General features: G+C 44.6%; 1 long non-coding RNA gene across 3 annotated transcripts; it reads right to left on the bottom strand.

The window, feature by feature from the left end:
- Positions 1 to 234: 234 nt before the first annotated feature.
- Positions 235 to 11,374, bottom strand: LOC104833597. 3 transcript variants are annotated; one of them, XR_774536.1, is made up of 4 exons: positions 8,377 to 11,374; positions 5,826 to 6,813; positions 5,298 to 5,375; positions 235 to 1,628 (listed from the first exon to the last, which is right to left on the bottom strand). It is a non-coding gene; the product is annotated as an uncharacterized LOC104833597 (long non-coding RNA). The 3 variants fall into 3 exon arrangements; XR_774537.1 differs by lacking the exon at positions 8,377 to 11,374 and having other exon boundaries at positions 5,826 to 6,026; positions 6,716 to 7,003; XR_774535.1 differs by lacking the exon at positions 8,377 to 11,374 and having other exon boundaries at positions 5,826 to 7,003.
- Positions 11,375 to 12,937: the final 1,563 nt, after the last annotated feature.

Here is a 12,937-nt window from a genome sequence, read left to right as displayed (position 1 = left end):
TTGTCATGTAGTAATTGTCAAATCAGGGCCTGCTTGCTACACACACACACACACACACACACTCTCGAGTTTACAAGTTTGCTGTAGTTTAATTTACTCTTGGGCATAGCTTGGGAATGTTTCTAGAATAAAACCTTTTGGTGCAGCAGATAGCTTGGGAAAGGATTTGCCTCTGGGGGAAGGAAACAGTTTCAATCCCTCCTGTGTCTCTTGGAGGAATTTTTAATTTTAAAGCATTGATGATTATGCTAATTAGTGCTTACCCTCAAATGCCAATGGAATATAAATGTTGATAGTAGCTAAAACATAGTGCAAATGTGCAGCAAACTCTTCCTCCAGAGAGTCATCTACGTTACACAATAGCTCAGCTGGGAAGAAGCAGCATTCTTCACATGGAAAAGCAAAGTAACTGTATCTTCGATCCATGTCATCCCAAGGTGGCATTTCTAGACTCTGCTAGATAGCCATGAATCAATTGTTACTTTATCACTTCGGCATGCTTTTCCACATAATACATGTTAAAATGTCCAATAGAGTTCTCAGGTAAACACGAACCTTTCCCTTCGATCAGATGTATAAGCAACATCAAGGATTTAGCTAGGATTCCTCACATAAACTTGGATTACAAGTGAAGCTGTCTTAAGTTTGATCTTACAAGAGGCTGAAGACCCTGGCTCCAAAAGTGGATTTGAAGGGGGCTATTCAGGAGCCACATGAAGATTCCTCAGTACCTCTCCTGCTTTTCAGGCACCCTAAAAAAGACAAATTCTCCCACAATCTAACAGGAAAGAACTTGCAAAACAACTCTGCTTACCAAAACCCACACAGAAAAATTTTTGAAATCCTAAACAGAACACTTTAAAAATTTTAAAATTACTCTATTTTTAAATCTTCAGTGATTTTTATTTCCTAGCGCAAGCCTTTTTTCATCTAAGCATTATGAACTTTCATCCCAGTAGTACTACCATTACTTAATCCAAAGCCTTTAAAGCACATCAGGTTGTATGTCTGACTGCTGGGCTTAAACCTCTGGAGATACAGGTAGAATCTGTTGCACGATTCTGCCTGAAGCTGATTGCCTTTAGTTCCTAATAAAGTTCATCTGAAATACTTCAGACACCTCACAGTCTGTAGGGAGAACACTGTGTACCTGCTCATTTATCTCAGGGACAAAGTATTGACCTTGCTACAAAACTGAATTGGTTGTATAATGCCAGCTACACCAGCTTCTCTAAAAGTTTTTGTTTTCAGCCCAATCCATTGGTAAGAGCACCTGATAGGTGCCCGATCAGAGGTTTCCACATGGCTCAGTCCTAGTATACGGGACAGAGCAGCTTCTTGAATCCACAATACTCAATGACAAAGGGTTAGTTCAGCTGCACAGAACCTTCCTGCCAGAAGGACACTTGTTAGTCCAAGGAGTGCAAAGATAGGTGGATTTCAATGGATCAAGCTGACTTAGAACTTTGTAATCAACTCCTGAAGTTTTCCCTTGGAATTGTGGACCCCTGTATAGCTCATTTAAATCTACTGACAATAAGCTTCCTTGTCTTTGTGATCTTTTGCAGACTTCTTCATAGTAGTGCACAGAATTCCAAGGATTCATGTCCCATAGGTTGAAAAGAGTCCTAGAAAAACAGAATGACTGCACTTATTTTTCTGAAGATTATTTATTTGTTAGATTTCCCATCAGCACTGTCATAGGCTGAAATCTTGGCCCCAGCTGAACTCAACAAGAGTTTTGCCACTGATTCAAATGGAGCTAAAATGTCACTCCTGGTATTTGTCAAGTCAATTACATCCAGACAATACTTTAACATCTGGCTTCAACTGAACACACAGAAAAGTTCACTCCCTTAGTCTCTGAAGACAACACAGGGCATTGGCTATCACAATAAAAATGAAAAAATTGTTCTTGGCAAGCTGCTTGTAATGAAGACTGGATCTGTCCAGTGACACCATCGGAACCAAATCCCCATTCTTTAGCATATAGTTATTGGCAATAGCATCAACAGATTGTCTGTCATTTTCTGGGAAGAATGTCAAAAGCACCCATCTACTGTTGAAAGTCATTCTGTTGTAAAAACTTTGTTTAGAACAACAGATCCGTCCTCATCTGTGGTTTCTCACCGACGAGGGGGGTTTTCACCCAATTCATCTTCTGTTTCCCAAGCCACTGGAAGGTCCCTTGTTAGGTTAGGTAGCAGCTGTTCTATCTAAACACCTCTCTGACTATGGTGATCAAAGGTACGGCTGAAGGATAGCTGATTATAGAAGGACAACTGATGTGAGCTGGTTTCCCTCTCTAAAAACCCAGCTGAGACAAGGCATTATTGTTTTATTGCAAAATATTCAGGCTAGGTCAACTACAAGTGGGGTACATCTTTCCATGGCAGAAGAAAATAAAGCTATAGATTTATATGATCAGTGATGACTTAATAAATCTATTTGAATGGGAAGAATCATCAGATGACATCTGGAAGAAAAGGGATGTACAAAGAGAGGGGCTTTTATGCTTAAGGTAGACAAGGATCTGCACACTGTTGCTCCCTGCTCCAAGTACTGGTGAGTTACCATACTGCACACCTGTGCAAAACCAGCTTACTCCATTTTGTTCCATCCCCTGGGAAGCAAAACCAAAATCAGTCTCCAGTATCTGATGAGCCTTAATTCCCAGCACTTAAATAATTAGCTTCTCAAATGTACGAAAACAACTCTCATTTTCTGGATTAATGAAGGAAGCTGGGTTCCACTAAGAAAGCTATTATGGAGCTGCTAATGCACGGTTTGATTTCATCGCCTGCCACTAAACACAGAGCAATGTGGACTCCTGGGAGAACAAGAATACAAGGAGAGCAATGCTGGAGGGTTAAAGTGGAAGGCAGTGGGGAAAACCCTAGCAATACTTTGTGGTTTTATGCAGAGGGAGGGCTGGTTTTATTTGTGTGTCTGCTGAGTTTTATCTGGGTTTGTGAAGATGCTGTATAACCCAAAAGAGGGCTAAAGCTGAGGGAGATCATCAGGGATGGATAGTTTGCTTTAATCACAGACCGGGCAAAGGCAGTTTCTGAAACAGGATAACAGAAATGTAACACACACAGAAGGCTAAACCTTAGGTAGCCCCGCAGCAGCTTCTGCCCAGGTTCCATAGCTAGAGCAGTAGAGAATGGCAAAGAGCTGTAGTGCAATGTCTTTCACAGCTGAAAGGCTACAGTGGTACTGGAGCGTACTTGTCCTCCCTGTTCGTTTGGCTTATGAGTTGATAGGAGACTGCTTGCAAAAAGTCAGTCTTTTTCCTGCCTCATATTGGCAGGTACAGGCATATAAACTCTTTAAAACAAACTTCTTTCTTTTATATCTAGGCACAGGACTGGTGATTTCAGTTTTCCTAAGTGGATGGAGAAGGGACTGAGAAAATGTCAGAAACAACTGCAAAGGCTGGTTTGCTCTGCCCTGCGAGATTTAAACCTAGGCCATATTACATGAACAACTCAACACTGTTAGGACTGTTCCCTTCTCTTCTCTGCATCACTATTTTGCTGCCTTCCCCTGGACTCAATTTTTTCCACACAGGCAGAAGCGAAAGCCCACACTGAACCTCTCTTTGTGGTACATCGAATGGTGAACAGAAAATAACTAGGAAACCAGGGCTTTTGAGATGTAACTACAGCTATTCAACAAATGCGAAGTCATGCAACTTCTTAGACAAGCTGGAAAGATGGAAATGGAGATGGAAAGGCCTAGAGTGTGGATTTCCTTAGATTCTTCAACCATCAAAAAGCCCTTCAGTGGGTGTCATTCTCTCCCACCCATTAGTACATCCAGATTAGCAGACCTGCAGTTCTGGATGTGGATTTGGGTCTAAATAGCTTCTTACACTGAAATTCTTCTAACTGCAGTACTGTCAATATGCCCTCAAGCACGTAACATCTGTCACACCCTGCAAAACAAAACGAAACAAAGCAAAACAAAACTTTTGACCTCTGTAAGAAAAGCCAGAAATTGTAATGGAAGCCCCGAGTTAATAAAGAAACCTTGGACATGCAGCAGGAGTTGAGAGATTAATGAGGAAATCAATGGAACTGTGATGGTTTATGCAGCAAAGTTTGTGCTTCATAGCCCAATTTTCAGAGATGGGGACCAAGGACACTAGGGACCTGCAGATGGTTAAGAGCCTCAGTACCTTCCCAAATCAGGAGCAGTTTTCTAGAGGTGGCCATTCAAAATTAAGCACCTTTAAAAATGCAGAGATGCTGCTTCTTATGTCAGGGCTTGTTGGACCACTGACTTTAGAGGAGTTACACCCCCTCTAATTTAGCTGAAGCAATCAGGAAATAATTATGTACAGTGGAGAGTTAAAAGACAGTAATTAAACTGTACAAATAAATAACTTAAGTGACTAAAAAAGTCCACTCAAAGCCTACTTTTGGAGCACTATTTAATGTAAATGAATCACTTAGTGGACAATGCAACAATCATCTGTTCAGCTTCTATTCATTATCAAAAACAATACAAAAGGATTGGCAGGGAACAGCCATGTGCCAGAGGGAGCCCTTTAGGAAATACCAAAGAATCTGGACTGGCTTTTGTCTGTTCTTCTATTGTGTTCTGACAATGCTTCACTAATGAATGTCCAACGTCATTTTGGTTGTCCTTTCTTCCCCCCCCAAACAAATCAGTAGTAACCTTGGCCTTTCAGAATGAACTGAAATGCTTGTTCATGTTAGGAAGACTTCCACACATTATGTATCAATTTTGCCAAGGTCTAAGTGGCTGCGGATGTGTGGTCTCAGGCACCCTGGGAAATCCCACTGTAGCTGATGAGGCAAAATCCTTTGATTGGGCAAAAATCCATTAAGTTTTAAAGAAATCATCACCTATCTTTGAAATTTCAAATGCTTACTGAATTCAGTACTTCAATGAGTTGTATACTCAGTAAATTCATCTTTTGTTACTCAGTTCGAAATCACAGTAACCTCATTCTAAGAAATAAGCTACTTGTCAATAGGGAGTATTTGTACTGCTCATGCCCAGCATTATCTTGGGAGTTATCTGCAGGAAACTGCAAGCTAAAGGGAATCCCCATTAGGGATCTGAGGAGGTAAACACGCCAGGCAGACACCTATCTTAGAAGAAACAGAGGCTAAGACGACAGTATCAAGAGCAAAAATACTGTCATTATGCTTCAGAACTGACGGTCCACTGGCATTCACATCTCTTAGAGTTACTGGTTTGGAATATCTGAAAGTTCAAACTTGATGGTATAGGAGGGACCTGTGGGGGTACCCTTTTCTTACCTGGTTCCTTGGCTCACTCCTGCGTCGCTGCTGCAACTTACAGCTCCTGCAGTGTTGCTGGTTCAACTCTTTGCAGACCTGCAGTGCAAGCCAAATCACTGAAACAGTCTGAGTTAAAGAAAAAAGGGGGAAAAAAAAAAGAGACGAGTGGGGCAGATAGGCAGGCTTTGCTGCTGAGAAAAAGGCATGTGGAATGGCACCCAGATTTGACTTCTCAAGGTTGTCTCTGAGGCCGTGAAGTACAGGGTTTATTTTATTTCGTCTTAAACAAAATCTTAGACTCTGCAGCAAATTTCTGCAGCCAGAGATTATTTTTGTCAAATCCTGTGACGACAGAATATGTGGGTTTCTAGTAAACACTGTCTAAAATTTGAGATATAAAAGCACACTTCATAAAATCTTGCTACTAGCTCAGTCTTCCAAATATAATAGACAGAGATGGCATCAACCCCCCCTAGGGCTTGTGCTTGCAAAATCCCCACCAAGTTAGCTGCATAGCTTGGCTTGCAATTTGGGAGTTTTACTCACAGCATGTATTCGGAATGCCACTGAAGGTGGGACTCGAGGGGAGGGCTGCCAGCCCATAGTGGGACTATTCATGATATTACTATTTCCAGCTTCTTCCTGTCCTTCAGCTGGAGATCATTACTGTTGAAGCAGAGGCTGCAAAATGGGTGGCATATCTTCTCCATGGCCACCACAGTTCAGCGCATGGAGTAGTAATGCAACCTGAAATAGTTGGCAGTTTATATTAATACACTGGGCTGAGAATGGTGACACACGGTCCGGCCTGCCACCTCGAGTACTGGATAGAGATCTCTGACAGCAGGCTGGGGCAGCGACATCGAAAATCAGTCCGCCTGGAACTGCCAGAGCTCTCTGGGAGACACCATTAGTATTGCAACTACTGTGGTACTTTAGTTCAAGATACACAATTCCTAGTACCTACTAGGCAGAGCTGCTATGTAGAGTCATGAAAATGAGTGGTTATAATACCCTGGAGCAGGAATCCAGAATGTTGCCCTTTGACTAAATATTTTTACCACTGGACAGGGGTTGGGCAGGGAGGGACAACTACTCAGCTTCTGATAAACAATAGTTCATTTCGCAAGACCATTGCCACCATTTGCACTAATTGACACTTTTTTTATAGCAATCTCTGTTAAAAGACAAAAGATCTCAAGTATCCTTCTAAAAAGAAAAAAACCCCTGATTATGTTAACACACATTATATTAAAGGCATCATCCTAATACTGGGATACACTGAGAAGAAACCAGAATAATTAACCCCCTTTGTTTAACAAACTTCCCCAAAAATGTATTCAGTAGAATTCTGTTCCTCCCTGTTCTGGTAAAGAATTTTTTTTTGTTAGTCCCTCGAGTGGTTGCTTAAGTCAGGTCTCACTGTAATTACATACCTCACAGCAGTGCGGGGAGACTTAATTAAGAGAGTCACTGTAGGTGTGTTGTCAGACAGATACAACCTAGTCCTGCTGGAGGAGGCACTAGGATCCAGCTGCAGTGGGCATGTTAAGGAAGACAATTAAAGTTTGCAGAGGGTTTTGGGATCCTCCTGCAAAAAGCAACATGGACACACCCAGCAGCCTTTACTCAAAGCCCCTGAATTCCATCAACAGGGAGTCTGTGGTTTTAAAAATCTCTCTGTACTCACCAGGAGACGCTCTGCCACACCGCAAGATTTCATATTCTCCCCCCCCCACCCCGTTCTCCCCCCCTTTCAAAAAGTGTGACTCACCAGTTTCAAACGGTGACATTTCATTCCCAAACTATTCTGGGAGCAGCTGGCTCCACAACACATGGGGATGTGGGGAAAAGGGAGGAGGGAGGGAAGAGCCAGATTGCAAAGTGAAAACCACTCATTCTCTCCCCCACACAGGTATGTTGCTTTTAAATTTCAGAACCACATAATTTGGGACATGCTGGCAAATTCCATCACAGGAAAACAATAAAACAAACACATTTCAGGAAAAAAAAAAATCTACACGCACCACTGATGCAATTCTCTTAGCCAGGAGGGACTGGGAGAGTGGCTTGCTCTCCAGATCTAATAGATGTGAGGAAATGCACTGTCCCCACTTCTCAATCTTCCACGAGTTTGAACCCTGCAGTTCTGGGCTGCTCCTTCAAACAGTTTCTCTGTGATGCAGACCCAGGGTTTAGTCATCAGCAATATCTTACTGATGATGAACAAATATATGTGCTGTGGGAAGATGACAACAGGGGAATGACAAAGAAATCACTGTCAGCTCCCAGTCCCGAGAGGAGTTTTGTGTCACACTGCAGTTTAGCATAGCTTGTGTCCCTGCTGTGGGGACGTCACTGCCATAAGCGTAACATCCAGCACGTGAGGGCAGGGCTGCTGCGGGCACCGGCCTTGTGGGCTTGTCAGCACACACGTGAAACTGCTGCCACTGGTGCAGTGCCACAGGCAGAAGCATAATCTCCCTTGGCCTCAGACTATAAATCTGTGCATGGCTGATTGGTGGCATAGCAGCAATCCAGCCCCATTCATTAACGTTTGTAAAATTCCATGGGGAGGGAGCTGTACGTGATGTAACCTTGCAGCCTCCCCGATGGGAGTGTCCGGATGCACGTTTGCAGCGTGCGAGGCAGCCTGGCACGAAGGCACGGGCACAGTGGGCTGCAGGTAGCCCTGCGAGTGCACGAATGTGAACAAACACCATCGCTGCTGACGAGTGCCAGAGGGGCGAGAGCCTCGGGTCAGACTCGGAAGGGGCCCAGCACGGGATGGTTATCGTCTGTGTGTGTGCCAGGTTGGGGTGCTGGGGGCAGGCAGCCCCATTTGCCCTGCACACGCTGTCACGGATGATGACAGCGCACCACCACACACCCTGCTGTGCCTCATACTGTACGAGCTCATAACCCGATCCCCGTGCGTGTCTGCACAGGAAATGTTTGATTACAATTTCATTCATCTCCTCTGCTGCCTTTATAAAAAGGAAGGCTGTTCTTGTGGCTTTTTCTACCCAGCAGCGGCTTGGGACCTTGCATTGGCAGATTCAAGCCTGTTCCCGTTCTTTACCTAGGGAAGCCTTACCGAGATCAGTGCTCCTTCAAGGAAGAGGAGGCTGGCTCTCTGCTTGATACTGGCATACAGCAGCAATGACCTTGGCTAGGTAACAATCTCCTGAATACAAAGACGGATATAAAAGCAGCAATTCCCTTTAAAAAAAAAAAACCACAACCAATCTTCTGCTAAGGTAGGGAAAGGCAGTGGTTTGTTAAATAAATGCATCTGTCAGAGCTGGATTTTTTTTCCCAGCTTCCCTAAATGCCCTTCACCAGCAGAGAGGGGGAGGGGACCTGCTCTTTGAAGCCTTTTCCTTATGGGAATAGAAAACACGGAAAGAATTCAATTCTCTGCCACAGCCCAGCAGCACTGATACACGCTTCAAAAACCAAAGCCCAGAAGACAAGCTGGCTGGTGGGTGCGGGTGGCTTGGAGCCGGTATTACCACCAGATTAGCCTTGCTCAATATCCAGCATTACTGAGTGTCCCCCGTAGTGTTGAAGCACAGAAAGAAGAGGGGAAGGAATGGAGACTGGGGAAGAAAAATTAGGAAATTCTGTGCAGAAAGCAACTGCCGTTATTCAAATCTTTGATCAAAAGCACCATCTAGTGAAGAAAAGGATCACTGCAGCTGGCATTGCTCTCGGGCAGCTGCATCAACGACAAATGGAATTTGACTTTCACCACAGGTTTGCCTACTAAAAAAACCAAATATCACCATATGCACAGCCCGCGCTGTATCTGAGTGAACAAGAACACGTCCAAAAATTGCCACCCTCTGTGTAAATATTTCTCCAGTGGAAACGTGTTCTCTTCCTCCCATCATCGCCCACCAGAGAATCTCAGCCACCCTGAAACCCGCAGGGAACGAGGCACCACAGGAAGAGAATGATTTCCATGTCATAATCTGGGAGCTAAGGAAAAGAAAAGGTAAGTGACCGGTCCAAGGTCATGCAGGAAGCCAGAGGCAGATCCGGGAATAGAGATCAGCCACCCTGGACCCAGGGATGCCTGAACAATAGCACAGCCTCTCCCTCTGTTGTCATTTAACTCTTTCCTAACCCACCAAAAAGCAGAAGAGGGATAAGCTAGACACTTCTCTGCATATGTGCCTGCTGCCTTACAGCTCTCAGGGGCCCAGCCCTCAGACCTCACCTGCTTTCACCATTCTAAAACAATGAGGGAAGGCAGCAGGGAAAGACAGGGTTGGATATCCTGAGGTCAGTGAAGCTGCGGGTAGGAGATAATTCTATGCACCCGACCTGAGCTGTCCACTCAGCAATTAAAGCAATGGAAATGGTACCTCAGCTTTGCCATGTCCCTATTTCTGTGTGTGACAAAACATCACTATCTCCCCTGGAGGCGTTCAACTCAGTTAAAATGGTTGTGGTGTTTGTTTGAGGATCTTTAGCTGCAGGAAGAGAGGATATTGCTCCCTCTTCCCCAGCTTTTGGGTTAGCTGCAAAGATCACGGATTTGCAGCACGATGATACATCAGAAATGCAGTCTCACCGAGTCTACGCTGTTTTCATACTGAGCTTGGAAATGCTGCAGTGCAGGGTCTGGAGAAGACAGTCATTATAAACAACTGGAATGAAACCTCATAGAAACTAACTTAAAAAAACAGACTCAGGTGGTGCAAAAACCTGTGAGTGCAGTGAACTGAACCTAGAGCAAAATTCTCCCAGAGAGAAGAGCTGAGAGAAGTAGTGACCACGTGTCCAGCAAGAGTTCTCCGAAAGGAGCGTGATGTCCTCGAGTCAGAGCCCAGTTCCAAACCAGAACTATATCTGGTGCAAAAATCAAGACCATCTTCTCAGGTCCACTGCCTGGAAGGGACACAGATGACTGATCTGCACAGAGCTGCAGGGGCAAAGAATGGAAAAGCCCCAAGAAGCCCTTCTTTCTCTGTTTTCCACCATAGGTCTCTGTTTCTTCCTCCAACACCCTAGTCTGTTTTCAGTCACTCCTATAAACCCAATCTATGCAAGCAGTGAGGGGAGGAGGAGAGTCTGCACTCTTGCATCAGAGGCTGAGACAAGAAAATCATTAATCATGCCACAGCCCTTTGAACATTTAAATTTTCCAGCCAAAGGCACTGTGAAATTGGGAGCTTTCAGTTAAACTAGTTCAAGGATGTTTTCCCTGGGGAAGGTTTTTGTTACCCTGTGGGGATTTCCGCACATATCTTTGCGTGTAGGGTAAGCAACCAAAGCTTTTCTTAAGAGAGAAGCTACATCTTATACTCCTTGAAAAAAGGTGACAAATGAGAGCCTGGAAGAACTAGAGCACAAAATTGTTGCCCTAGAGAATAGGGTTAAAAGGCTGTAGATCTGCATTCAGTGATGCTTGCAGTAAAGCAGATGTCACCCAACACAAGTGCAAATAGTTCCTTGAGTTTGGAGATGTTCTTCTCCCCTCAAAAATGAGCTCTTACACTTCAGGAGGGCAGCGATAGAACAGCAGGATGTTTGTCAAGGAAGTGTTAAAATGCTAAAAGGATTCCAGCCCCTTGCAGTTCTGCCGTGACACAGTGAGAAAGAAAAGAGGAGACATTGACTGCTAATAAAACCAACAGTCGTAGTTTTGGAAGACTATATCAACATTTACCAGACCTGTATGGTCTCCAAAACAAAAGTCCTAGATTCAGGAGAGATTCCCCTCTAATGTTTCTGAGAACAAAGGCATGTCCACCTAAGTCAGTCACCTAACTGCCATCCAACCTGCAATGTGTGAATCAGCAGGTTTAAATCAAAGGTGAATTTGTTGCTAATTACACTAGGTTAACCTAAGAAATTAGAATCCCAATCAAAGCAACAAAGCCAAGCCTTAGCTCAATGAATTTCCTTCTCTAATTGCAACTCCAGCCTAAGCCTTCACTGTATGACTCGCTAGTCATACAGTCACTGCAGGGCACTTGGTTTCAATCAACTTTGCCAGCACGTACCAGTCTGGTGACAGACTATTCCCTGTTAAAATAAAAAGGCTAGCACATAGCAGGTAAATGACCACAGGAGCTTGGATGGAGCTCTCAGGCAACTGCTGCTGAAGAAGGAGAATGCATTAGGCTACAGCTCATCCTGCCCCACTTTGGTGGGGAAGATGGTCTGAAATGGCTTTTTCCAGCTCTGATTTTCAGAAGACTGAACTGACAACGGCTTCCAGTAAGGTTGCCATGCCATAAATTACCTTCTTTGGTTTTTTGTTTTTTTCAATATCTTTTGTGTAAATAAAATTATTCTTTCCTTTCATTTTGCATTGGTCCTGAAGCCAGAAAAGTGCATTACAATCAGAGCTTTCGGAATGTGATTTTTTAGGAAGATCTTGAATTCTTTTCTCCTTTTTCCTGAAATACCGATCCCTTACTAATGGCAAACTTACTGAAATGAATTCCCAGCTTCAGTGTATTTTCCTTAATAGAAGAGAGGAGCAGAACACTGTTGTCATAAAAACTTATGATAAAACTGTCTTTCAAATAGCTGTCATAAAAAGCTATCCTTTATTTTGCTGCTGTTCACAGGAAAAGGCATCTTGGATTAACTGCCTTTGTCTCTGGATAACGCTAAAGTATTTCCGACTACCTCTATATATGTATCTTCCGCTCGCACACAGCATAACGAATAGGTGGAAAACCTCCCTGTGCTGGGATGAAGCCGTGCACCCTTTCCTTCCTCAGGGCAAAAAAAGCTCCTTACACCACTGAGTCCATTGGGACTTTGGGCTTTTGGGATCACCTGGGGCCTCTGCTTTCCAAAGGCCTGGTCAGAGTTGTGCGACAGCCTGGTAATGCTCTATTGTCCCTTATCAGTGCCATTACCTCAACTAGGAGATTTAAAGCCCCAGCACCTGTAGCACAATCAGGCCTCATTTCATCACCAACAAGCTGAAATGCTTCCCTACCACTGCTGCGGTCTGTGAGCATCGCTGTACAGAGCTCGTTTAAAAACGGAGAAATCAATTTCCCCTGATCATGGCTTTGAAAGGGATTCTGCACAAATGCCTCTTTTTCTCCTTCTACAGGAATTCACCCACTGTTCCTCATAGTCACATGTTGCAGACAGTCCTGTCACATGCAGTTTGCCCACCTTCAACTTTCACGCAGGGACATTGAAGAAGAGAACAGAACTTCGGTCAGTGTCATCAGCAGTGTGCACATAAAATCATGACCACTGCAAATGGCAAGTCTTCCAAGCTCATCAGAGACCCTGCTTGGGGGTCAAACTGGTAATCACAAAAGGCTCCCCCCAAAACAACCCACGGACACAGCCCGCCCAGCTCAGCCGCGTAGGAACAGCCAAATTTCCGTGTCTTGAATCTGAGGGTAAAACTTAGCCTCAGCTGCAGGTGCCTGGTGAAGCCAAGCTGCACCCCCCTACCCCCTTCTCCCCCCTCTACCCCTTCCCGGCCCTCCCTGCCCCCTTCAGCAAACCCCACCCAGCAGCTCGGCCGGAGGCGACCCTGGAAGGAGACGGGGGGTAAGCAATACCCATAACGAAGGGCTGGAGTCCCAGGTTCCCGGTGGAAAAGCCTCGGCCTCAGCGCTGCGGGGTGGTGAGGGAGGTGGGGGGGAAGGCAGGACCTCCCGGCC

This window comes from Haliaeetus leucocephalus, unplaced genomic scaffold, assembly GCF_000737465.1.
Source record: "Haliaeetus leucocephalus isolate CR32 unplaced genomic scaffold, Haliaeetus_leucocephalus-4.0 Scaffold295, whole genome shotgun sequence".
Lineage (NCBI taxonomy): Eukaryota > Metazoa > Chordata > Aves > Accipitriformes > Accipitridae > Haliaeetus > Haliaeetus leucocephalus.
The sequence above is the reverse complement of the archived record's forward strand: the minus strand, read 5'-3'. Positions and strand labels throughout refer to the sequence as shown.